General features: G+C 45.1%; 1 protein-coding gene and 1 long non-coding RNA gene across 3 annotated transcripts in view; one reads left to right on the top strand and one right to left on the bottom strand.

Moving 5' to 3' along the window:
• The window catches only part of LOC149975465 (uncharacterized), a 31,887-nt gene extending 6,890 nt beyond the window's left edge, over positions 1-24,997 (top strand). Inside the window, exon 2 of the long non-coding RNA XR_016488367.1 lies at positions 22,837-24,997. This is a non-coding gene — a long non-coding RNA (uncharacterized LOC149975465). The remainder of the gene's footprint in view (positions 1-22,836) is intronic.
• LOC110495817 (rho GTPase-activating protein 6) overlaps positions 1-27,303 on the bottom strand; it is a 90,802-nt gene that overhangs the window by 60,696 nt on the left and 2,803 nt on the right. The window lies entirely within an intron of this gene.

Genomic DNA, 27,303 nt, shown 5'->3' with positions numbered 1-27,303 from the left:
AATACGGCATTATCAATTTCCTGTTTAGCTCACGACACAGTTTAAGAAATGTCTCTGTTGTGCCTTGGCTTCGGGAGGCTTTTAAAACCATGGCAAATGATGTAGTTGGAATGGCATTCGTGTGAACTGTTAAGGACCTCAAAGGTAGTTTGAGAAGGCTTGCACATTCTGCGAAGTGTGTGAACAATGTCTCCATGTCAGACTGTCCTTAAGGGGAACACTAGTCCCGAAGAAACCAATGCGGACACAGAGGAACTGAAGGCAGGCGAAAACCAGACCTAGACAGGGAAATGGGATGTGCGGCTCACGCTGCTTTTACACAGCGACAGAGACAGACATCCTCCACCTACGCACCTACATGTTTTCCACTGACCACCGTTGACGACTGTTGCCATGGCGTCGCGGCCTGCCAGCTGTGCAAGACAGCACAATGCTACGGATGTCCATACAATGTCAGTGTCACACAGCGCATTGTTTGTCACATGAAACATACACTAAAGCTGATAGAGGACAGACAGAGGGTTACTTGACTGAAATGAAACACAGCAACGGGCATGCACTGCATCTGGTACTGACAGTTTGACAGATGGCATTTGCGTGAAAATGTGGTGGACAAATTATACTAACTACAATTATCAAGCACTTTAGACATTACATCCCTACCTCCATCGGTCCCCTTCTCTCCCTTTCCCTAAACCCCTTCTATCTGAGTCCTACTGTTGGCTCCAATGCCTTCCTGTGATGCTGTGATGCTGTGTCTAAGAAGAGAGAGAGATGTTTGAGGGCTCCTTGTTGAATTCCTCCTCAATAAAGCCAATGTCTCACCCTACAGTAATCAGAGACGGCAGACCCAGAGAAAACACCAACTCACTGCCGGCTAATGTCTCTCAAGTGACTCCTCTTCTGCACAGCTAAATATCCCTTAATTGCCCTCCCTCAAAATAAGGGTTGTCTAAATGGGCACACAGCAAGAAGAGGAATGGCTACTTTAAATTAGCTGATTATATTGCCCTGCGCTGTTGGGGATGTAGTACACGGTCTGCTCTGTAGTGTCATTGTGTGATTATGGGTGTTCTGGTCCATTAGGGAAAACTGAAGCTTGAGCATAGCGTTTGGTCTTATGAATTGGTCTCACAGACAGAGATAAAGCCAGAGTGAGACGACCGCATCCACACACACACACACATGCATGTACGTGGTCGTAGACAAGCACTGAATTTTCTCTCTCATCCTCCAGCCCTCTCCTTGTCTCTCCCCTCTCTCTGCTGGCCTTGACAGGGTCACCAGGCCTCTGAAGCCTGACCTAGCCCAAACCCAGTAGACATAACAGAACAAGTAGAGTGACAATGTCTGGAATGGCTGTTCTGGCGTGACCATCCTCTCTTTTTTTTACCCCCTTTTTCTCCCCATTTCATGGTATGCAATTGTTAGTAATTACTGTCTTGTCTCATCGCTACAACTCCCGTATGGGCTCGGGAGAGACAAAGGTCGAAAGCCATGCATCCTCCGAAAAACAACCAAGCCGCACTGCTTCTTAACACAGCGCGCATCCAACCCGGAAGCCAGCCGCACCAATGTGTCAGAGGAAACACCGTACACCTGGCGACCTGGTCAGCGTGTACTGCGCCCAGCCCGCCACAGGAGTCGCTATTGCGTGATTTTAAAAAAATAAAATATTTCACCTTTATTTAACCCGGTAGGCAAGTTGAGAACAAGTTCTCATTTACAATTGTGACCTGGCCAAGATAAAGCAAAGCAGTTCGACACATACAACGACACAGAGTTACACATGGAGTAAAACAAACATACAGTCAATAATACAGTATAAACAAGTCTATATACGATGTGAGCAAATGAGGTAAGATAAGGGAGGTAAAGGCAAAAAAAGGCCATGTTGGCAAAGTAAATACAATATAGCAAGTAAAACACTGGAATGGTAGATTTGCAGTGGAAGAATGTGCAAAGTAGAAATAAAAATAATGGGTGCAAAGGAGCAAAATAAATACATTTATCAAATAAATACAGTAGGGAAAGAGGTAGTTGTTGGGGGTAAATTATAGGTGGGCTATGTACAGGTGCAGTAATCTGTGAGCTGCTCTGACAGTTGGTGCTTAAAGCTAGTGAGGGAGATAAGTGTTTCCAGTTTCAGAGATTTTTGTAGTTCGTTCCAGTCATTGGCAGGAGAGAACTGGAAGGAGAGGCGGCCAAAGAAATAATTGGTTTTGGGGGTGACCAGAGAGATATACCTGCTGGAGCGCGTGCTACAGGTGGGTGATGCTATGGTGACCAGTGAGCTGAGATAAGGGGGGACTTTACCTAGCAGGGTCTTGACATGGAGCCAGTGGGTTTGGCGACGAGTATGAAGCGAGGGCCAGCCAACGAGAGCGTACAGGTCCCAATGGTGGGTAGTATATGGGGCTTTGGTGACAAAACGGATTGCACTGTGATAGACTGCATCCAATTGGTTGAGTAGGGTATTGGAGGCTATTTTGTAAATGACATCGCCGAAGTCGAGGATCGGTAGGATGGTCAGTTTTACAAGGGTATGTTTGGCAGCATGAGTGAAGGATGCTTTGTTACGAAATAGGAAGCCAATTCTAGATTTAACTTTGGATTGGAGATGTTTGATGTGGGTCTGGAAGGAGAGTTTACAGTCTAACCAGACACCTAGGTATTTGTAGTTGTCCACATATTCTAAGTCAGAGCCGTCCAGAGTAGTGATGCTGGACAGGCGGGCAGGTGCAGGCAGCGATCGGTTGAAGAGCATGCATTTAGTTTTACTTGTATTTAAGAGCAATTGGAGGCCCCGGAAGGAGAGTTGTATGGCATTGAAGCTTGCCTGGAGGGTTGTTAACACAGTGTCCAAAGAAGGGCCAGAAGTATACAGAATGGTTTCGTCTGCGTAGAGGTGGATAAGAGACTCACCAGCAGCAAGAGCGACATCATTGATGTATACAGAGAAGAGAGTCGGTCCAAGAATTGAACCCTGTGGCACCCCCATAGAGACTGCCAGAGGTCCGGACGGCAGACCCTCCGATTTGACACACTGAACTCTATCAGAGAAGTAGTTGGTGAACCAGGCGAGGCAATCATTTGAGAAACCAAGGCTGTCGAGTCTGCCGATGAGGATGTGGTGATTGACAGAGTCGAAAGCCTTGGCCAGATCAATGAATACGGCTGCACAGTAATGCTTCTTATCGATGGCGGTTAAGATATCGTTTAGGACCTTGAGCGTGGCTGAGGCGCATCCATGACCAGCTCTGCTACCAGATTGCATAGTAGAGAAGGCATGGTGAGATTCGAAATGGTCGGTAATCTGTTTGTTGACTTGGCTTTCGAAGACCTTAGAAAGGCAGGGTAGGATAGATATAGGTCTGTAACAGTTTGGGTCAAGAGTGTCCCCCCCTTTGAAGATAGGGATGACCGCAGCTGCTTTCCAATCTTTGGGAATCTCAGACGACACGAAAGAGAGGTTGAACAGGCTAGTAATAGGGGTGGCAACAATTTCGGCAGATAATTTTAGAAAGAAAGGTCTAGCCCGGCTGATTTGCAGGGGTCCAGATTTTGCAGCTCTTTCAGAACATCAGCTGACTGGAATTTGAGAGAAGGAGAAATGGGGAAGGCTTGGGCGAGTTGCTGTGGGGGGTGCAGTGCTGTTGACCGGGGTAGGAATAGCCAGGTGGAACGCATGGCCAGCCGTAGAAAAATTCTTATTGAAATTCTAATTTATAGTGGATTTATCAGTGGTGACAGTGTTTCCTATCTTCAGTGCAGTGGGAAGCTGGGAGGAGGTGTTCTTATTCTCCATGGACTTTACAGTGTCCCAGAACTTTTTTGCAGGAAGCAAATTTCTGCTTGAAAAAGCTAGCAATGAGACAAGGATATCCCTACCGGCCAAACCCTCCCTAACCCGGACTATGCTAGGCCAATTGTGCGTTGTCCCATGGCCTGGGCTCAAACCCAGAGTCTCTGGTGGCACTGTGATGCAGTGCCTTAGACCACTGCACCACCCGGGAGAACCGATCATCCTCTCTAAAAGAAACACAACCCAGTGAACCCAGTCAACCCACTATATTATACTGAGAGCTGGGAACAGCCCACTACTCTACAAAAAAACATGCAGGACATATTTAGTGACTTTGCTAATAATTCATTTCTACGATTTTTTGTTGTTGTCATTTCACAACGTCCAAATCAACAAAGTCTTGACGTTGAACACATCGAAACCCTTATCTGTCGCACAACCGAGAAGCTCCAGTTCTTTTGCGCTCTCGTCCTAAATATTTATGTTGGATTCTAAACACATAGTTCTGAGAACCCGGTCTGCAAGCTGTAAAAACGGGGTCATTGTATGTGTTAGAAGAAGGACAGGGAGCAAGCAGAGAGAGGGCAAGCACCGAGGATATCGTTTTGGTTTCATGCCGCCTCTTCTTGTGTCAGAGTGCCCTATTTGTCAAACACAACGTAGACTGGACCATGACATTGCTATCTCACCTCCTACTGTCACGACTTCCACCAAAGGTGGCTCCTCTCCCTGTTCGGGCGGCGCTCGGCGGTCGTCGTCACCTGTCTACTAGCTGCCACCGATTCCTTTTTAATTTCTGTTAGTTTTGTCTTGATTGTTTTCACCTTGTTACTTATTTGTTGTTAATTATTGGCCTATTTAAACTTCCAGGGCCCGACTGCATTTGTGCGGGCTTATTCTCGCTGTCAGTGGTGTAATTGTTTTGCTTATACGAATTTTGCTGTCTGTTATTTTTCCTGGTTTTGGGGACATACCTGTTTATTGGTCATTTTGCCTGGTTGTTGGCTAGACTCAGCTTAATAAACGTATGCGTTGCTCTCTGCGCCTGACTCCACACCCACCACTCCTAGCTATCCGTGACACCTACACCACACTAGGCCACCGCAAACATTAACACACACGCTCACACACGCACAAAGACCCAAAAAAAACATTCATGACGTTTCATCTTAGCCTACCCATAGTATAGTTTTGTTGTATATGACCTTGTTCACCTGACCTATGAAGCAAACACGACCATAATGGGTTATACATTCTCTCACATCAGCTTGTGGGGAATTCCACTACACATCATATTATAGTATTTTACACGTCATACTGTATATCCATAGTATGAAGTATGTGGCATTAATGATGAGTGAACACAAACTACCACTGTTTATATAGTCTATTGGCAGTCGGTGTAAAAGTACTGTAAACAATATTGAATTCATTGTTTGCAGCATTAGGTCCAAACTGTACTTTTCCAGACGTTCTGTAAACATTTACACTAACCCACAGAGGATTTGACAATTAAAACATCTACATTTTGGAGAACGATTCTAAAGGTTTATCTCATGAATTGACTCTCCTTCCAAAAGCTTAGACAATTGAAACATCTACATTTTGGAGAACGATTCTAAAGCTTTATCTCATGAATTGACTCTCCTTCCAAAAGCTTAGTTATGTGTTCCACTTCTATTTGAGCTTCTGCAGGCAATTGTGGGAGAGAGAGGGATGAGGGAATGAGGGAGGAGGGGGAGAAAAGGTGGAGATTGAAAGATCCATCCCGGCTCCTCTGCCCTCCCTGGGAGCTCCGGAATGCGTCTGGAATCCTACCCAGACTCCCCCATGTGCCCCACCCCTCAGCTCCAGCCTCCCTCCATCTCAAACCAGCAGGCTCCTCTAGCACTGCAACAAAACACACAGAGATGAGATCTTCAACTAATCACAGCACAAGAGATGGTTCAAACTGATGTGGATGTTACATTGTGTGTCGGAGGTGGTATTCTTGAGGTGGAATTCATGGTTCTTTAACGGACAGACACTGGAGGGTTTATTTGGCCCCTATAATAGCCAAAGGAGGTGGATATTTTTATTTTATTTATTTTACCTTTATTTAACTAGGCAAGTCAGTTAAGAACAAATTCTTATTTTCAATGACGGCCTAGGAACAGTGGGTTAACTGCCTGTTCAGGGGCAGAACGACAGAACAGGGGCTACATGTGGTTGTGAGGAACAAGCATTGGGGCGGCAGGGTAGCCTATTGGTCAGCTCGGGGATATGAACTTACAACCTTTCGGTTACTAGTCCAACGCTCTAACCAATAGCGGCGGCTACCCTGCCGCCCCAATGCTTGTTCCTCACAACCACATGTAGCCCCTGTTCATTACAGCCTACCTACCTATACTGTAAGCTATGTGTATGAGCCTTTAATATTCTCTGAGTGTAATCGGTCCACGTTCTGGTTTATAGAACCTGTAAAGATGCTGTAACCAATCTGGGACTAAATGCAGTATAGAGACATCTCAGAGGCTTTAGTCCAATACCGTTCTTCTGCATTACCCTACGTAGTCACCCTCCTGCAGACAGGGTCACGAGAAATGTTTACAACTCTCCATGGTCGCCATAGCACGCAGGAGGAAGCAGAGAGGAGTGTGTGGGGAAATATCACCGTTGGGATTACGCAAAAGCAAAACGTATATCCGGCAAATTGTACAGTTTTAGGTCCTACCATTGCTTGGCTATTGCAACATTCGATGACCTAACTAACCACATACAAAATGTTACATTATTATCAGATGGAGAATCCAATATTTTTCTTGGACGCAACACAATGAGTATATATATATATTTTTTTTAAAGAATTGCCCAACTGAGTACTGTCCTTGGATTTCACTCCTTAGTCTGCCTTTTTCACACTACCATAGTTCCTGGAACCGTACAGTATGGTTCGGTTTGGCATGATAGTGTGAAAAGGGTACTTCATTTTAGAACCATGTCCTGTAACCCTCCATCTATTGAGTCAGAGTGGATGGTCAACCTAGAGGACAGTGGCCACTCACAGGTCAGTCCGTTTCCCTGAGTCTTAATGCACCACAGGCCCTCGTCTCGAGTGTCCTCTCAGTGAGAGGTTAGCAGCGTGTGTCCTCCTGCTCTGAGAGCTTCCAGCTGTTCTTGGCTCCATAGGGGTGAGCCGACACCAAGTGAGAGAGTGAGAGAGAAAGTGAGGGAGAGCGGGAGGGAGGGAGGGAGAGAGAGAGAGAGAGAGAGAGAGAGAGAGGGAGAGGGAGAGGGAGAGGGAGAGGAAGAGAGAGAGGGAGAGGAAGAGAGAGAGATACACTCCAGGGGTGAGGTAGAGAGGTTTGTCTGCTCGGTTGCATGACGGGCCTGCCTGTTGTTATTACAGATACATGTGTATCCAATGACAACATCAGTAAAAGTAGTGGTAACAGTATCAATTGCTAGTGGTAAAAGTAGATGTAGTAGCATGAAAGTGATAGTGGGCTAATATCAGCAGTTTCAACATGGTAGAGGTAGCATGCAGTTGAGCATACAGTAGCAGACTGATGAGTTTATTAAGTTATAGAAACTTGGATGGACAGCCCCCTGAGAGAAGAATGTTGGGCTGCTGGTTGGTAGCAGTGTTGGCCAGTAGAGGGCATATTCTAGTCGCTCTGCTGCTGCACTACAATGAAACAGTGTTGGCAACACAGTGACGATGACAAACCCACATGCTATGAATCTACGAAGTACAGGTTTAACCCAAATGTGCTGTCGGTCTGTCGGCAAACAGAAGAACAGGAGGTGAGAAGGGACAGTTTGGTATGAGTGATTGCAGTTTGTGTGTGTGTGTGTGTGTGTGTGTGTGTGTGTGTGTGTGTGTGTGTGTGTGTGTGTGTGTGTGTGTGTGTGTGTGTGTGTGTGTGTGTGTGCGCATGTGTGCGTGTGCGCGTGTGTGCGTGTGCGCGTGTGTGCGCACGCAGGGTGTGTGCCTGCCTGCCTGCCTGCCTGCCTGCCTGCCTGCCTGTCTGTCTGTCTGTCTGTCTGTCTGTCTGTCTGTCTGTCTGTCTGTCTGTCTGTCTGTCTGTCTGTCTGTGGGTACAGCACAGTGTCTAACATGAAACCCACTGTCTTACATGGAAGCCATTGTCTCACACTGAACCCAGTAAGACAGTGCTTTGCTCCTCACACAGCGGCAGCAGCAGTAAGTCATTTCAGAGCCTATTAAGTCTCCATTAGAGGGAAGCCCTCCCTGCTGGCTCAGCTAATCTGACACAGGTGTGGCTCCAGACAACCACAGCTCCCAAACAGGCCTCAGGCTGAGCAGCTTCTACCCAGAACTCCGTTTCCCACGCTACCCCTGGGCTTTGAGGCTTATTAACCGCCCTCCTCTCAGTTTAGGGCAAATTATGATTCATTCATTGCCTGGCGACTCAAACTGAGTTCTTCGACTGTTCTATGTTCGCTCCATACTTCAGTCTGAGACTGCCATCGTTGAAGTCGTTTGTGGTGATGTCAAAATGAGGGATGTTGTACAAAACAAAGTAATCTGCAATTGGGTCATTTCTAACCAATCAGAGTATCAAAGCCAATGACACATTTTCAAAATGCTGCTTTTACCCACGTTTTATGGCTCTAGCCCAACCCATCGGTTTCTGGTTCCAATCAGAATGGTTAGAATGTGTTTTCGTTCTAGAAATCGTCTGGAAGGTACTCAGGCCCAAACTCATTGCGGAGAATAAACTCATGTTTGGCCTAAGCAAGTTTGGTTAGCCAGGAAAATGAATTCAGCATTCTGCTGCAAATTAGTAGGAGACGTCCATTTTTACGATCGTATTAAAGCTCAGACTAATGTCTTAATATAATGATCTAGACTCCTAGTTAAAGTGTTGGCTCCTCTTTTTTTTAGATTTACCACAAGAACCTCCCCTCTTTGTTTCAACAAGCCTCCCGAATGTATTTCCTTCATTCAAATGATCCAGAGACAATTAGGCTATTCTAAACTGAAATTCGCCCATCTTTTGGGCTTCTTAATGTAAATGACCCCATGGGGGTCTTGATTCAAATGACTCTGACTTTTGAATAACGAGAACTCAGCCTCCTTTCCCTGTAGTAACACCCTCCTCCCCCTACTCCTTCCCTGCCCCTCCCTCCCTCTCCTCTCTCTACCCCTGAAGCCGTCTGCCTCTCTCCCTAATACTCCTCCATTGCCACGGCAGCTCGAGTTTCCCGAAAGGGCCCGAAAGAAAAATGCTTATTCCTGTAATGTCTACATTCCAGCAGCAGACTGTTCTCGTCTGAGTGGAGCCAGTGGGGTGTGGGTGTAGTGATACAACATGACAAAGGGATGTGGAAGCAGAGAGAGACAGGAGCAGCAGCATGGACAAAGCCAGTCAGACTAGGCACAGTAAAGTGGCCACTAAAGGGGACTCTTTCAGTGTGTTTATTCTGCACACATTCCCACAGTGCACTGGGCTTTGGGTAGAATGATGACATTTTAGACTCTAGAGCAATCTATGGCTCTAGTCTTCTCTAAATCATAACAAGGGCATTTAAAGGTTTATTAAGCACTTGGCCAGGACATGAGCACATCATCAAGTGTATCCAACTGCTAAAACAGACACACACACACACAGAACACTGAAGTGCGTCAGTGCTCTTCAGAACCTGCTCTGGTATGACGAGGGTCTTTGCTCCCTTCCAAAACAGTGTGAGTGCAAGGGAGGGAGGGAGGGAGGGAGGGGGGAGGGGGGGGGGGGAAGAGGAATAGACACAGGCGCTATGTTTACCTCTGTAACCAAGATAACAAAAGGACAGCTTCTTTATGCCGTCTATTTAATTAGCTACTAACATGGAGACTGTGGCAATGTCCCAAATGGCAGCCTATTCCCTATACAGTGCATTAAGGGGCCATACGGCTCTTGTCAAAAGTAGTGCACTATATAGGGAATAGTGTGCCATTTGTGGCACATCCTGTGACTTAAGGAGGACATGCCATCAGAATAAAGAAAGGGATGGCCAATAGAGAGATGAAAGGAGGAAAAGGAGAGATAAAAGGTTTGAGAGGAGGAGGAGGAGAGGGGAAAAGGTGGACAATGAAAGGGTGTTAGAATACAATGCAATACAGCAAGGTGACATATCAATAGATTATCCTAAGTAAAGCAACTAAATATTTCAAGCACCCATATTAGAATACATACAGGGTTGCAGACCGTACCATAACGAGTGTGCCATATCGCTTATTTTTCTATGTTGACATAAGAATATAGCCCTCCATCGGTGTTAGTAGAACAACATACTGAAGGTTGTCGGTTTGTTACCTCAGTTACCCTGCTCGTCCTGGTTCAACTGACTCCCCCACCCCTCATTTGTGCAATAATAATAGTCACTCTCCTACAGTCCTCCCATGTTACCATCTATTCACCCCTGGTGAACTCGACCCTAACCCTGGTGAACTCAACCCTAACCTTGGCGAACTCAACCCTAACCCTGGTGAACTCATCCCTAACCCTGGAGAACTCAACCCTAACCCTGGTGAACTCAACCCTAACCCTGGTGAACTCAGCCCTAACCCTGGCGAACTCAACCCTAACCCTGGAGAACTCAACCCTAATCCTGGTGAACTCAACCCTAACCCTGGTGAACTCAGCCCTAACCCTTGTGAACTCAGCCCTAACCCTGGTGAACTCAGCCCTAACCCTGGTGAACTCAGCCCTAACCCTGGTGAACTCAGCCCTAACCCTGGTGAACTCAGCCCTAACCTTGATGAACTCGACCCTAACCCTGGTGAACTCAACCCTAACCCTGGTGAACTCAGCCCTAACCCTGGTGAACTCAGCCCTAACCCTGGTGAACTCAGCCCTAACCCTGGTGAACTCAACCCTAACCCTGGTGAACTCAGCCCTAACCCTGGTGAACTCAGCCCTAACCCTGGTGAACTCAGCCCTAACCCTGGTGAACTCAGCCCTAACCCTGGTGAACTCAGCCCTAACCCTGATGAACTCGACCCTAACCCTGGTGAACTCAACCCTATGCTAGGGCTGGGAATTACCAGGGACCTCACGATATGATATTATCATGATACTTAGGTGCCGATAAGATATGCATTGTGATTCTCACGAATATATATGTATCGCGATTCAAAACTGTGATTTTATTGCGATTCGATATTCCAAGCATATTGCTCACCATATGTCTGCTGCAAAGGGACAAGATAGTTTTTTATCAGTCATGGAAATAGAAGCGCTGAAAACGAATTGGCTCCCTATTTAAAAATAAAATGGAGAACAAGCTATGAGGGAAAAATACTGACGTTTTGGTGCAGCTACAGCCAACTAGTGCAAAAATAATATTGCAATATTGTCAAAAAGATACAATATATCATCCAAAAATAATATCCCGATATGTAACTGTAGCGATCTTTTCCCCCATCACTACTCTACACTGCTCTCACATCTAGAGGCCAGGATACACACCACATTTATACACACACACACACACACACACACACTCACTCACTCACACACACACACACACACACACACACACACACACACACACGTCACACGTCACACGTCACAGCACCAGGCTTCTGGGAAGGGACCCAGCAGTAGGGTAAGGGATCCATGCCTGGATTTCATGTCTAAACCCTCTGAGTAACTCGTTAGTACTTTATTTTCTGGCTACAGTATTACCATAGTTCACACTCTTCAACAAGATTATTATGTTGTAACAGCATGATCATTTATAGGGGTTATGATCCAATGAGTCATTTCCACCACCAAGTTAGAGCAGGGAGAGATATTCATGTTAGCCAGAGGAGGGGAGTCCAGGCAGCTGGGTACCACGGTAACCACAGGCCACCCGGGAGCTCAGCTCATTCACACTGACTGTGTTTTGCTGGATTGTACCAAATGTCATTGCAGCTGTCGACTCAGCACTCAGTTCAGCAAGCTTTGAGTGAGGCTGTAATATGGGATGGGGAAGGTCAATAGCACCCCCGTCTGGTTAACACGGCAACCTACACCTCCAATTTCTCAACATTCCATTTTGTTTCTTGCACTCTGGATGCGGTCCAGTCAAACTCCCAACTCAGCCACATTGAAATGAACACCACTAGGTGGAGTTGAAGGGTTGCATTGCCAAATGAGAGAAAAGACACTCCTTTTCAGACGCATTGTCACAGAGGAGCACTCCAGAAGAGACTATCTGGAATCGGGTTAATCAATTATTGTCGATGGATAATCTCCTCTAATGCATTTTTGTGTGACAGGGCATACACACACTCTATAACGAGGTGTTCTTTTCCTGTCCTACTCACAAAGCCTCCAGTGTGTACTGGCCTGTGACATGAGGCAGACACACATACACACACGACTCCACAAAGAAACACCTACTGTATATTGACACCAACTGCACCCACTACCACGTTCACATGGACATGTACTGTGTAGTTGGCACACACACACTAAACACATCGCCCTGTTTCTCAAACGTAGGCCGTCCGGAGAGAGAGCAACAAAATAGTCGAAAGCTATTTTCCTCTTGCCTCATGTTTTGTTATGCTTCCTTGCTGTCTGACAGAGTTCAGGGTGAAAGGTCTTCTGGTTAGAGAGTCTGTTTGGCCTACATCTGAGGCGCATCCCAACATCCCTGTGTTTAAATGTGGAGATTCTTCAGCTGCTGGGCTCTGCCTGTCTGACACAAAAGCTCACAGAGTTTCTATCTCCCATCATTGCTTAGGATGGATAGGCCTACAAGAACGACAAGTTAGTCAGGCTCTGTGATCTGTTCAGGTAGGACATATGGGTGCAATGATTGCTGGGGTCTAGCTATATGTTGTCATACAGGGGTTGCAGTTAGCTTGTTTTGGAATGTACTGGTAGCAGTGGGGTGCATTTAAGTGGATAGAGCTTGTCAGTTAGCCGGACTATTTGATTTAATAAAACTGCCACATGGTTGATGAGTAAGGCGGACTCGGATACTTCTCGACCCACAACTAAGAATTGTTTGTGAGCTTCGTCCGTGTGATTAAGTGCGGTGAAGAACGCTAGAATACGGAGGAGGAGGAGGACTCAGCCCAGTTGGCTGCCACGGAAACCAGAGGTCAGGTCACAGCACTGAACAGACAGAACGGAGAGAGGGAGCGGAGAAGAGAGAGAGAGAGAGAGAGAGAGAGAGAGAGAGAGAGAGAGAGAGAGAGAGAGAGAGAGGTTTGTCTGCTCGGTTGCATGACGGGCCTGCCTGTTGTTATTACAGATACATGTGTATCCAATGACAACATCAGTAAAAGTAGTGGTAACAGTATAATTTGCTAGTGGTAAAAGTAGAAGTAGTGAAAGTGGCAGTGAGTTAATATCAGCAGTTTCAACATGACAGAGGTAGCATGCAGATGAGCATATAATATCAGGCTGATGAGTTTAGACAGGGTTCCTCACTTGGGCCTCATGCCTCCCCACGCTGACTTACTCCTCTTTTGACCCGAGTCAATCAGAGAGCTGTCTAGGACAGAACATTGGATTCTATGTTCACTTGGATAAGAACGCACTGAACCATATCACAGGCTGCCTGTGGAGTTTGTTTAGCTATGAATTGATGCCCAACTCAAACATCTGAATATGGAATCAGTGACATGACAATGTTGCTAGGCATGGACTTGATTGAGTGTCAACATGATCCTATATCGATATAGGATTAAACTGTATCCTCCCGTCTACATCAATCAAATGGTCAATCAAATCAAATTTGATTTGTCACATCCACATGGTTAGCAGATGTTAATGCGAGTGTAGCGAAATGCTTGTGCTTCTAGTTCCGACAATGCAGTAATAACAAATGAGTAATCTAACCTAACAATTCCACAACTACTAAAGGGATAAAGAATATGTACTTAAAGATATATGAATGAGTGATGGTACAGAACGGCATAGGCAAGACGCAGTAGATGATATCGAGTACAATATGAGATGAGTAATGTAGGGTATGTAAACATAAAAGTGGCATAGTTTAAAGTGGCTTGTGATACATGTATTACATAAAGATGTCAAGATGCAGTAGATGATATAGAGTACAGTATATACATATGAGATGAGTAAGGTAGGGTATGTGTAACAGTATAGACTTTACGTCCGTCCCCTCGCCCCGACCTGGGTGTGAACCAGGGACGCTCTGCACACATCCACAGTCACCCTCGAAGCATCGTTACCCATCGCTCCACAAAAGCCGCGGCCCTTGCAGAGCAAGTGGAACCACTACTTCAAGGTCTCAGAGCAAGTGACGTCACCGATTGAAATGCTATTAGCGCGCACCACCGCTAACTAGCTAGCCATTTCACATCCGTTACATATGTAAACATTATATTAAGTGGCATTGTTTAAAGTGGCTAGTGATACATTTTTTCCATCCATTTCCATCCATTTCCATTATTAAAGTGGTTGGAGTTGAGGCAGTATGTTGGCAGCAGCCACTCAATGTTAGTGGTGGCTGTTTAACAGTCTGCTGGCCTTGAGATAGAAGCTGTTTTCAGTCTCTCGGTCCCTGCTTTGATGCACCTGTACTGACCTCGCCTTCTGGATGATAGCGGGGTGAACAGGCAGTGGCTCGGGTGGTTGTTGTCCTTGATGATCTTTATGGCCTTCCTGTGACATCGGGTGGTGTAGGTGTCCTGGAGGGCAGGTAGTTTGCCCCAGGTGATACGTTGTGCAGACCTCATTACCCTCTGGAGAGCCTTACGGTGGTGGGCGGAGCAGTTGCCGTACCAGGCGGTGATACAGCCCGACAGGATGCTCTCGATTGTGCATCTGTAGAGGTTTGTGTGTGCTTTTGGTGACAAGCCAAATTTCTTCAGCCTCCTGAGGTTGAAGAGGCGCTGCTGAGGCCTTCTTCACAACACTGTCTGTGTGGGTGGACAAATTCAGTTTGTCCATGATGTGTACGCCAAGGAACTTAAAACTTACTACCCTCTCCACTACTGTCCCGTCGATGGGGATGTTTCCTGAAGTCCACAATCATCTCCTTTGTTTTGTTGACGTTGAGTGTGAGGTTATTTTCCTGACACCACACTCCGAGGGCCCTCACCTCCTGCCTGCAGGCCGTCTCGGCGTTGTTGGTAATCAAGCCTACCACTGTAGTGTCGTCCGCAAACTTGTTGATTGAGTTGGAGGCGTGCATGGCCACGCAGTCGTGGGTGAACAGGGAGTACAGGAGAGGGATCAGAACGCACCCTTGTGGGGCCCCCGTGTTGAGGATCAGCGGGGTGGAGATGTTGTTACCTACCCCAGGTGGTGGGAAGTCCAGTACCCAGTTGCACAGGGCGGGGTCGAGACCCAGGGTCTCAAGCTTGATGACGAGTTTGGAGGGTACTATGGTGTTAAATGCTGAGCTGTAGTCGATGAATACATAGGTATTCCTCTTGTCCAGATGGGTTAGGGTCAGTGTGCAGTGAGCAGTGTGGTTGCGATTGCGTCGTCTGTGGACCTATTGGGGTGGTAAACAAATTGGAGTGGGTCTAGGGTGTCAGGTAGGGTGGAGGCGATATGGTCCTTGACTAGTCTCTCAGAGCACTTCATGATGACGGAAGTGAGTGCTATGGGGCGGTAGTCGTTTAGCTCAGTTACCTTAGCATTCTTGGGAACAGGAACAATGGTGGCATCTTGAAGCATGTGGGAACAGCAGACTGGGATAAGGATTGATTGAATATGTCCGTAAACACACCAGCCAGCTGGTCTGCGCATGCTCTGAGGACGCGGCTGGGGATGCCGTCTGGGCCTGCAGCCTTGCGAGGGTTGACACGTTTAAATGTTTTACTCCCATGGTTGTAGTGAAGGAGAGTCTGCAGGTGTTGGTAGCGGGCCGTGTCAGTGGCACTGTATTGTCCTCAAATTAGTCTGCCAGGGAGCAAGACATCCTGGTCCGCGAAAGGGCTGGTTTTCCTTTTGTAATCCGTGATTGACTGTAGACCCTGCCACATACCTCTTGTCTCTATACTGACTCTATACTCTATACTGTCTCTATACTGACGCTTAGCTTGTTTGATTGCCTTGCGGAGGGAATAGCTACACTGTTTGTATTCGGTCATGTTTCCGGTCACCTTGCCCTGGTTAAAAGCAGTGGTTTGGCTTTCAGTTTCGCGCGAATGCTGCCATCAATCCACGGTTTCTGGTTTGGGAATGTTTTAATCATTGCCATGGGTATAACATCGCAGATGCACTTTCTAATGGACTCGCTCACAGAATTAGCATATTCGTCAATGTTGTTCTTGGACGCAATGCGGAACATATCCCAATCCACGTGTTCGAAGCAATCTTGAAGCGTGGAATCAGATTCAAAACGATCCATATTATTATTTCTAACAGTGAGCCAAGGCTCCTATAGACATAACTGAATGAAGGGGACCTAGTAGTTCTACAGCATAAACATCCATATGCCATTCAGACTACTGTATGTTTCTGACACCAGTGCCTTGGTTATTCTAGGTAACAACAGGCCTGGGAAAGCAGGGTGAAAAAATAAAGCAGAAATAGCTGGAATTTAGCTGAGTGTGAAGCCAGAGGATTGGGAATTGTGGGCAGTCACCCTTTTTCGACAGGGTCCCATGCATCAATGGACTGGAATTCCAAACAACTCTTCCACCCTTCTCTAAGGCTGAAGCTAGTAAGAAGCCATAGACGAGTGAGGATGAAGCTAGAATGACTGCCGTGGACGAGTGAGGCGGAAGCTAGGAAGCAACCAAGGACGAGTGTTGCTGGAAACCAGCCATGGGTCCAGGAAGCAGTAATGGACAAGCTTCATTCCCTCATCTACTATGAAAGTGTACAGAAAAAAACGGGATGATTCGGACACGTAAAACGTAACCTACTGCACCCAAGAACACTTTTCTTTCTTCTTTTTCGGAATGACTGTATTAGGAATTATTGTATCTCAAAAAGTTAAGCACAAAATATGAAATTCTTGGATGTGGGAGTGGTAATCCCGTCTTAAAAGTGATTTCTTTCTTCTCCCTCATAGTGATACTGAGTCTCAGTAGGAACGGCATGCGAAAGGAAACTAGATGCCAAACTTAATGTTCTCGAAAAACAAGCACAAATCATTTCTGCTTATGCCGATCTTATCTGATTTGAGTAGAACTGTACCAATGTTGAGAGTTCTAACACAGACAAAATCCTAGATGGAAATTAAAGCACAAGGTAAATGAAGACATATAGTTGTAATAATTTGCTAATGACAGTTGTTTTCAGGCTTCTCTCTCCAAAAGAGATAGAATTCACATCGCAAATAAATTCACGTATAAAAAGTCATTTGAAACAATATGTGAATCCCAACCACCAGTAGACTATAGTGAAATGGAAACTTACTATAGCTGGACACACCACTTGTGTGTCAAATATAATATTTCTTATTAAACTCTCCTGACCAACAGAAGTAGACCTGGCCTCTAAAACACTTCCTTCCTTCGGGCTCATTCTCTAGTAATGAAAACGTCTCGATTTCCTTGGCCTGATAGTCTACAGGTCCTGCTGGCAGAAGGGGCAGCCGGTACAGCCCTCTATTACAGATGAACAGAGGCACAGAGAAACAGCAGCACCTCTAAACTAGTCTTCAGGTGGCATGTAAGATGGTAATAACAGTAGAGAAAAATACCTGAGTCTAACTCTCCAAGCTTTGTGATCTTGAGCAAGTGTGTAGGTAGTCTATAAGGTGTTCTATTGAACAGCCACAAACATGGCAAACAGTAATATTGGCTTGATGGGAACGGAGGGCCTCTTCCACAGCCACTATTCTATTTCACAGGGGTTGAAAGCCCAGCGGCCTCATTTATAAAACTGTGAGGAGGATTCACGTCAAAAGGTGGCTTATGGACCAAACACTGAATGTGCTTATGCACAAAAATATTCTGATTTATAACACAGTGCCCACGCACGTTCCACCCCGGTTTCACTTTATAAATCACAATCAACTCGAAATTTGGCGCACGTGAACACCCATAGTTGCCTATAGATAGTCAGTGAAAGGTCCCTAATTAATATTCATCCATACTGACTGCATGACAACAATGACCGCACATCCTCACAGAAAGGCTAAAAAAAAGAAAGTTATTGTAGGGGAGGTTGAAGCAATGAAAAAATATATTGTTTGGTGGACACAGTGTGAGCATTGCAAATGCCAAAAAGGCGTTAGAGTGGCAGCATGTGGCGGACGCTGTGGATGCTGCTGGCTCAGAAGGTCGGACCCCCTCAGAAATAAAAAAAAAGAAGTGGTCCGACAAAAGTGGAGGCCAAGATGGCCTTACACAGACAAAGTGTTTGTGCCAACGGCGGGGAAAAGGGGATACCGGAGCTCAACCCCCTTGACTTGCCGGTATTATAGGGGAATCCCTCCTGAGTGCAGTAGTGACGGAGGTGGACACGGACATGCAAGACGCACCGGATGATCCAGGTATGTAATTAGTATTCCCTCGTTTGAAAAGAGTAAACCAAATGCATTCAAGTTGTGTTTAAACATTTATTTACACAAACAATTGTGACATTTTCTATTGTTTTTAGTCGCTGCGTGTTCTAGCGGGGTCGGTGGTGCTGCAGCTGAGCAGGAGCTGAGTGCACCCTGCCCCGGCGTCTCCACCGCACCTCGTGCGTCACAACCCTCCGGCGGCTGTGTCCTCACAGATGCAGTCCTGCAAACGCAAAGAGACACCAACGACGCTATTAACCGAGGTTGCCAAGGATTTGAAGTGGGACAGGCACGGATTGGTTTCTGCAGGTGCTTCTCTGTAAAGCTGGGCCCATTACAGCACAGAGATCCAAGAGAACAGCTCTTGGAAATCGGAACCGGCTCATAAGCCCTCCTCATCATTGGCCAGTAAATCTTGCAGGTCTCTAAAATTGGCTCTCTCTGAATTCTTCCATTCGCCAAATCTTCCAACAGCAGCCATTGTGCGTCAATACGCATTGTAATTGCATGCCTTTTTTATACCCACCCATTTGATTGTCAAAGATACCCAATTGCGTAACACCTTCAGGTGTGGTAATTACCCCGGTTGTAACTGACAATGACTGGGCCAGAATCACATTGACAGTTCTGCGCAACAAACATGTATGAAATTTGTGAAACTGTGTACTCTTATCTGCCCGACAAAGGCATCGAAAACGGCATCAGTTTAAACGTAAGTTGCCCTACTGTTCACCTTATGTTTTATTAGAATAAATGTCATAACATGCACATTCTCTCATCAAGTTTGTTTTTAATAAATCCCAACGTTTGCTTAGAAAGTGGCATACGCCTTCTTTTGTGCCTACGCAACGTTTATAAATGAGGCCCCAGGTCTATCACTTGTGAATTTCTCCATGTGAAAATGTAGCCTTTGTATATCAGATTGCCACAGTTTATATTCAACAAAATTAATGAATACATTGGATTCATAAACCCAATACCCAGTACAAACAGTCATATCGGAGGATTGTGAGGGTTTGAAATGGCTTAAATCATATACATGCTTTTCCCATGACTGACCACATTAATGTGTGTGTCCTTGTAGGAGAGACTTAATTGGCAACAGACACTGAGATTTGGCAACGAAATGAATGTTTACTTTGCATGTGATTCTATTTCAGTATATGCCCCTTTTTCTCAAAGGAGAGAACCCTTTCCATATAGACAAATAATAAACCAAAACCATGCCCTAAAATTCCATTTGTTTGGTGAAATGACTGCTAATTAACAGTATACATTTCCCACTACAGTTGTGAAACGTAGCAACCAAAACGTTTTAAAGCACTGAAAATCGTACAAAAATCCAGCATTCAATATTACAAACTAACAAAATGATCACCCTCAGCCAGATCATATTTGTCATGGCATCCAACTCCTGTGTCCTTTGTGGCACCCAACTCCTGTGTTTGAACAAACCCACAGTTTGGAATGTTTTCCTCTCCTGACAGGGAGATCAGAGGATGGCCATTTTCCTTTCTCCAAGCTGTAAAACATCATCCTAGAATGAGATGTGTGATGTGATTTTGTACTGCATAAACATTCCACTGTTTCTCTCACAAAGACAGCAGGAGCACTTCACTCTGTGTATCTCCTGAGGGAGCCATCTTAAGATAATGCAGAGGCCAAAAGTCAATAGCCTAGTGGTGATGGTGGGCTAGCAGTAGTTGCATAGCCTGGCCCCAGATCTCTATGTGCTGTCTTGTCATAGGAGAAGAGTCCGAAGAGCACAGAGATCTGGCTAGAAGTTGTAGGAATGGTGTGTCAATGTGTCTCCTGATAAACCAACAAATAGTCCCCTTCATACACAAATCCAATAACATGCTATTTTTGCTTCTAGGATTTTCTTTGTCTTAAGTCCACTTTCTCAGTCAGATAGCATCTGTAATTGACTGATACATCATAGAGATATGAAACGCAAGCAACAACTCTAAAAAAAACAATCTGACCTAGATAGCATGGTGTCGATCGATAATAACAACGACCACAACAAATTACATTCTGCGTGAAATTAGAATAGAACTCTAGCGGCAGCAGACCCGCAGACGCAAAACCACGGTTGATTTCCCCAAGGAGAATTATGTGAGCGGGGAAAAATGCGAACCAGCTATTTCTGCTGGTGTGCCATGCAGACGCACTGTCTTCTTTCTCCGGGCAGCTTCAACATTTGATTGAAGTCCGGCCAGGGAACAAGAATTGTCGGATGACATTCACCGAGACTTCTTCTCCGAGCTAAAAACAGAGCTGCGATTCAGCACTGTGTGAAAAAGCGAAGTGGGCAAAGGGGATGGCAGGTTGAACCAATCCAGACGCTACTACACACACTCTGGGAAACATTCTCGGAGATGTCTCTGTCAAGGTCGTCACCCTCCCGACGCATCTTTAAAAACTGTGCGTGTGTGTGTGTGCATGCGTGCCTGTGTGTGCGTGCGTGTGCGCACGTGCAGAGTGTAAGGTGGGATAGCTTTTAGGCAAGATGGCATTGAAATCAAAACCCTTTCCTAAAAGATCCCAGTGTGATCCCTCACAATGTGTTATCAATCAACTGGACTCGCCTAAACAGCACTATAGCCTGAAAACAGACCTTGCGATGACGATACTGAGGAGACACACTCAGCACACGTCCAGTACAGTAATATCTACCTAAACTTCTTTGAACACATGCATCCAGTTAGGCCTGCAGTCTGCGGTCTTTGAACAGGTACGGGAAGTTAGGCCTGCAGTCTGCGGTCTTTGAACAGGTACGGGAAGTTAGGCCTGCAGTCTGCGGTCTTTGAACAGGTACGGGAAGTTAGGCCTGCAGTCTGCGGTCTTTGAACAGGTATGGGAAGTTAGGCCTGCAGTCTGCGGTCTTTGAACAGGTACGGGAAGTTAGGCCTGCAGTCTGCAGTCTTTGAACAGGTACGTGAAGTTAGGCCTGCAGTCTGCGGTCTTTGAACAGGTATGGGAAGTTAGGCCTGCAGTCTGCGGTCTTTGAACAGGTATGGGAAGTTAGGCCTGCAGTCTGCAGTCTTTGAACAGGTACGGGCAGTTATCAATGGTCTTTGAACACATGGTCTCGATTGTTTTGACTGGAGATCTTCTCTCGGTAACTTGACTGAAGAATGTACCTCTGGGTGTCTGTCTCTGTCTATGCCAGCTAGACTAGAACACGTGCATTATACAGTGGAAACTGTCCATAGCAGCACTGAGCATCAACCAACCTGTAGCTCAGAGGAGTTTTCCTTATTCAATCTTACACTAACAGTGATTGCACAAACTTAACCGCACCCCTAACCTTAAACAATTGGGATTACATGTCTAAACTTAACCTGTCACATTTCCCGCTTAAATAAACCATTCACATTTATTTCTGCCCTCGAGGCAGAGCTGCCATCAGAACAAGATTGAATATGGACAACTGCAACCTGCCATCCTGTATATCAGAATACTCTGTTATCCTACTGTGACCTTATAGCAGTGGGAAGAAACCATTGGGTAACTGCAGCTAAATGGACCAATAGGTTGCCAGTATAAATCACAAGTAAGGAGGGAAGGGGTAACGACGGGGTGCCAGTTTGTGAATATCTCTTTGAGATAACATCTAGTAACTAAATGAATACATACTTACACTAAATGAGTATGATGTGGACATATCAGTGAAATGCACATGCTCCAACCAGAACTATGTGAAGAGTTTCATACCAAAATGCTACATGGCAATTTTTCTGAGATGTTGGTAAATAAGGTTTTACAGGCACTGGGATTCTCTGCCTCAAACCCTATTACAGGGGCTGAGTCACTGGCTTATTGGTGCCCTTCCATGCCGTCAGTAGGAGGGGTGCATCACTTGAGTGGGTTGAGTCACTGATGTGATCTTCCTGTCCGGGTTGGCAGAGATCTCAGTGTGCTATACTCGGCCTTGTCTCAGGATGGTAAGTTGGTGGTTGAATATTTCCTCTAGTGGTGTGGGGGCTGTGCTTTGGCAAAGTGGGTGGGGTTATATCCTGCCTGTTTGGCCCTGTACGGGGGTATCATCGGACGGGGTCACAGTGTCTCCCGACCCCTCCTGTCTCAGCCTCCAGTATTTATGCTGCAATAGTTTATGTGTCGGGGGCTAGGGTCAGTCTGTTATATCTAACATTGAGTGGCTGCTGCCAACATACTGACTCAAATCTCTAGCCACTTTAACAATTAAAAATTGGAAATGTATCACTAGTCACTTTAAACAATGCCACTTTATATAATGTTTACATACCCTACATTACTCATCTCATATGTATATACTGTACTCTATACCATCTACTTCATCTTGCCTATGCCTTTCGGCCATTGCTCATTCATATGTACATATTCTTATTCATTCCTTTACACTTGTGTGTATAAGGTAGTTGTTGTGAAATTGTTAGATTACTGGTTAGATATTACTGCATGGTCGGAACTAGAGGCACAAGCATTTCGCTACACTCGCATTAACATCTCCTAAACATGTGTATGTGACCAATACAATTTGATTTGAGAATTTCTTCTGTCTTATCTGGTTTCCTGTGTGAATTTAAGTATTCTCTCTCTCTCTCTCTCTCTATGAGGACCTGAGCCCTAGGACCGTGTCTCAAGACTACCTGACCTGATGACTCCTTGCAGTCCCCAGTCCACCTGGTCGTGCTGCTGCTGCAGTTTTAACTGTTCCGCCTGCGGCTATGGAACCCTGACCTGTTCACCGGACATGCTACCTTGTCCCAGACCTGCTGTTTTCAACTCTCTAGAGGCAGCAGGAGCGGTATAGATACTCTGAATGATCGGCTATGAAAAGCCAACTGACATTTACTCCTGAGGTGCTGACCTGTTGCACCCTCTACAACCACTGTGATTATTATTATTATTTGACCCTGCTGGTCATCTATGACCATTTGAACATTTTGGCCATGTTCTGTTATAATCTCCACCCGGCACAGCCAGAAGAGGACAGGCCACCCCACATAGCCTGGTTCCTCTCTAGGTTTCTTCCTAGGTTCCGGCCTTTCTAGGGAGTTTTTCCTAGCCACCGTGCTTCTACACCTGCATTGCTTGCTGTTCTGGGTTTTAGGCTGGGTTTCTGTACAGCACTTTGTGACATCAGCTGATGTAAGAAGGGTTTTATAAATACATTTGATTGAATTTGATTGATATTGTTTTAAGAAATTATAAAAGAGATTGGAGTGGTTTTTTTTCATGGCATGGGGTTGTTCATTGACAGACATGTACAGTATTTGGTTTCATTTCAGAGGGAGAAATAATCATATTTTTTTCAAAATGCTACATATCCTCATCACTCTCAGATAAATAAGTAGTGTTGCTAAGTTTTACACAGTCAAATGTAACACATAAGACAAAAGAAATTGACATCCATATTTAAAATATACATCATTTTTGTTGTATATGCATCATTAAATATAGTAATATGAGATGTCCTATTTAAAACATTTACACTTGACATTTTAGTCATTTAGCAGATGCTCTTATCCAGAGCGACGTTACGTTAAGGGCATCCATCTTAAGATAGCTAGGTGAGACGACCGCATATCACAGTCAAATATACAGGATACGAACATTCCATTCCAGCTAAACAATGGATATATAGCGTTTTGCCAAAAATAAAACCATTTCCTATACACATCTACAATCTATGAATTGAACATTTGAGAACAGTAATATATTACACACACAGGTGAAGGCACCCATTAGCAATCATTTCTGATGAAAAACACAAATGTGAAAAATAGGTGGATAAAGCATATTGGAAATAAACTCTTCTTATGCTATACTCTACAGAATGTGCATTAAATGAAGTAATATAGGCCTGGATGAGTCTTAGGGCTACTTAGCGACAACGGAACTTAAAAAGTAAACATGCAGTATGTCCAGTAATGGACCTTTCTTGTTATAGCCTGACTGAAGCTCCAAGCGGGCGTCTTTAGTCGATGGACTCAATAAGATAAACTAAGACACCCTAGCTACTGCTTTTCTCCTTCTCTTCCCTCTTTTTCTTCTTTCCACTCGGTCACTCTTAAACCATTAATACAAGTGATGTCCAAAAATAGTTCCTGAATGTAAACCTAGTTCCTCACAAAAGTCAACACACTGGTTTCACTTCCTGTTCGTGGATCACATCGGAAGATAAGAATTACTTTACTCTGAATCTCTTAGCTGAGGGGTTGGTCGAAATGTTCAATTCGGTATCTTGTGATTTCATTAGGCCTCTCTGACACAGAATCCATGCAGAATCAACACCCACTAATCAACACCCAACACCCACGAAGAGAATCCAAAGATAGACTGTCAAATGGCAATTTATGACAAGATAAGCAAGCTACAAAACTAAATATGATATGACAATAACATGTTGGAAAAAACAGAAAACACGACAACATGAATCCACTAGTTGTCTGTAAGAATAGACTAGTGGGATACCACTACCGTATCTGAATAATGTGGAGATGAAGAAGCAACCCTGCTTTATCTCAATTATACATAATGTATGCAGTGGTAGGATTCCAAAAACAGAGTTACGACCTTGTTAGTGTATAATATGATAGGACTTTGGAGTGATCCAAAAACCATAAATCCCAAACCACCTTTGCCACTTTCAGTTTGCAATTAATGTTCCCTGTACTCTCAATAGGTGCCCTTTTGGTTTTAGGCTGGGATTCTGTATAAGCACTTTGTGACATCTGCTGATGTAAAAAGGGTTTGATAAATTCATTTGATTGATTTATTGATTGATTGGTTTAATTCGGGATGGGAAATTAGACACCCAGGGAGGCAACACCCAATTACACCCAGGTAGACGATTGATTGTAGACTTCAAAGGAGTCTTCTAGAGATCTTAGATAGCAAATCAAACAAACTTTTCCACACACTAACTGAATCAGAGAACCACAATACTTTATATGTTACATCATATGCTGTTGATGTCAACTAGTTTAGAACCTCTGGTAATGATGAACTATCTGTCCTTTCCGTTGCCATATACCTGACAAACCCAGTAAACCTGAAATGCTGGTTTTGAGAGGGAGTATTTTAAACAACTTGGCACCGTCATAAGATACCACCTTTCCGACAGATTTCTGCCCTGCTAGAGCTGCCCCGGTGCACTGTAAGTTGCTGTTAATGTGAAGTGGAAATGTCTCGGAGAAACTACGGCTCAGCCGCGAAGTGGTATGTCACACAAGCAGAACGGGACCACCAAGTGCTGATCGCCACCATTGGACTCAGGAGCAGCGGAAACGCATTCTCTGGAGTGGTGAATCACGCTTCACCATCTGGAAGTCCGACGGACAAACCTAGGTTTGGCGGATGCCAGGAGAAAGATGCCTGCCCAATTGCATTGTGCCAAGTGTAAAGTTTGTTGGAGGAAGAATAATGGTCTTGGGTTAGGTCCCTTAGTTCCAGTGAAGGGAAATATTAACGCTACAGCATACAATGAAAGGGCCTTCCAGTTTGGGGAAGGCCCTTACCTTTTCCAGCATGAAAATTCCCCCATGCACAAAGCGAAATCCATACAGAAATGATTTGTCTAGATCGGTGTGGAAGAACTTGAATGGCCTGCAAAGAGCCCTGACCTCAACCCCATCAAACACCTTTGGGATTAATTGGAACGCCAAATGCGAGCCAGGCCTAATCGCCCAAAATCAGTTCCCGACCTCACTAATGCTCTTATGGCTGAATGGAAGCAGGTCCCCGCAGCAATGTTCCAACATCTAGTGGAAAGCCGTTCCCAGAAGAGTGGAGGCTGTTATAGTAGCAAAGCGGTGACCAACTCCATATTAACGCCCATGATTTGGAATAAGATGTTTGACGGGCAGGTGTCCACTTACTTGTGTAGTGTAGCTCGAAGGGATAATACCAGTCTCAGGTAAGACACTACCTCTACTCCTGCATCCTAGAGCATCGAAGTCACCATAGTTTAACTGTCAGCACAAAAAGGAATCATTTCTGTTGCCTCTGTTTAATGGATTTAAATATATATTTCATACAATTACATTATATTCAATCACATTCAGGCTTGTTGGAAATTCCCACCATTCACATTGACTGAGTTTCCTGAATCATAGGTCTATGTCACATTCATTGCCCTGTTTAGGGAACAACAACATAATGGGGAGGGGATAAAATCGTGAGATAGCTCTTTTTTTTTCATGTGTCTGTCTTTGACCCCGTGACAGTTCAGTTCACACTCTTGAGAACCAACTCAGTGCCATCAAAACTCGTCGTCACGTGCTGCCAAAGCAACGCTACATGAGCTTAATTCCAGGGTCATTAACGCTAATCGGGATCCTTGGGACGTCCCAACAGTAACCCTAACCTTAACCCCTACATTTACCCTAGAGCTCTCCAACCCTGTTCCTGGAGCGCTATCGTCCTGTAGGTTTTCGCTCCAAAACCAGTTGTAACTGATTCAGCTTATCAACCAGCTAATTATTAGAATCAGGTGCGATATATTAGGGTTGAGGTGAAAACCTACAGGATGGTAGCGCTCCAGGAAGAGGGTTGGAGAGCCCTGATTTACCCTAACCTTAACCATAACCGCAGGAGTTTGGTGGAACCTTAATTGGGGAGGGTGGGCTGATTGTAATGGCTGGAGCAGAAACGGTGGAATGGTATAAAATACATCAAACACATGGTTTCCATGTATTTGATGCCATTCCATTAACTCCTTTCCAGCCATTATAATGAGCCGTTCTCCCTTACCTAACCCTAACTTTAGCCCTTACTTTAACCATTTTAAATTTAAACTTCATGTATGAGCGTCCCAAGGATACCGGATAGCAAGGGAGTCCACAAGGGATGGGGGGAAAAACATCATTATACCTTTCAACTAGACTGGAGCATGTGGACAGCATGTGGACAGCTGCCAAATATGCGGCCAATGAAGCCGCTGCTAAAAATAAGTCCCAAGTATGTTTTTGTAAGGATTTCATTATGGGTCTGACTGCTGCACACACTCTGCAGACCCTGCTACATGCACGCTTCATTTGGAAGGCCTAATATTGCAGGTACTCTCTCCTTTATTAACT

Source organism: Oncorhynchus mykiss, chromosome 18, assembly GCF_057628025.1.
Source record: "Oncorhynchus mykiss isolate SJ-2025 chromosome 18, ASM5762802v1, whole genome shotgun sequence".
Lineage (NCBI taxonomy): Eukaryota > Metazoa > Chordata > Actinopteri > Salmoniformes > Salmonidae > Oncorhynchus > Oncorhynchus mykiss.
Note: the sequence above shows the minus strand (reverse complement) of the source record. Positions and strands in the feature narration are given on the sequence as shown.